We start from the raw sequence: 288 nt of genomic DNA, 5'->3' as shown, positions 1-288 counted from the left end.
GCCGGGCCGGGCCGGGCTGTGGCGGGGACCCACTCGCTCCCTCCCTCCCTCCCTCATTCTCTCGGTCTCTCTCAGGACAGCGCCCGAAACTCGGCGGTGGCCGCGGCCCCCGACGACTCCCTGGAAGCGGGTGAGTGCCGGTACCTGGCCCCGGCGCGGGGGGCTCCCTCCGCTCCGCAGTTCCTGCCCCGCCTGGTGTGGGGTGAATGAGGAAGCGACACGGGCTCCGGCTCCCTCCGGCCCGGCCGGCTTCCGTGGGGCTCCCGGCGGGGAGAGGGGGCGCCCGGC

At 76.7% G+C, this 288-nt stretch overlaps 1 protein-coding gene across 2 annotated transcripts in view; it reads left to right on the top strand.

The window, feature by feature from the left end:
• Positions 1-65: 65 nt before the first annotated feature.
• Positions 66-288, top strand: part of PRKCD (protein kinase C, delta) — a 69,883-nt gene continuing 69,660 nt past the window's right edge. For both annotated transcript variants that reach the window (XM_010561589.1, XM_010561588.1), the window contains exon 1: positions 66-130. The gene's annotated coding sequence lies outside the window, so the exon portion shown is untranslated. The remainder of the gene's footprint in view (positions 131-288) is intronic.

This window comes from Haliaeetus leucocephalus, unplaced genomic scaffold (genome assembly GCF_000737465.1).
Source record: "Haliaeetus leucocephalus isolate CR32 unplaced genomic scaffold, Haliaeetus_leucocephalus-4.0 Scaffold148, whole genome shotgun sequence".
Lineage (NCBI taxonomy): Eukaryota > Metazoa > Chordata > Aves > Accipitriformes > Accipitridae > Haliaeetus > Haliaeetus leucocephalus.
This window is presented reverse-complemented; position numbering and strand designations above follow the sequence as displayed.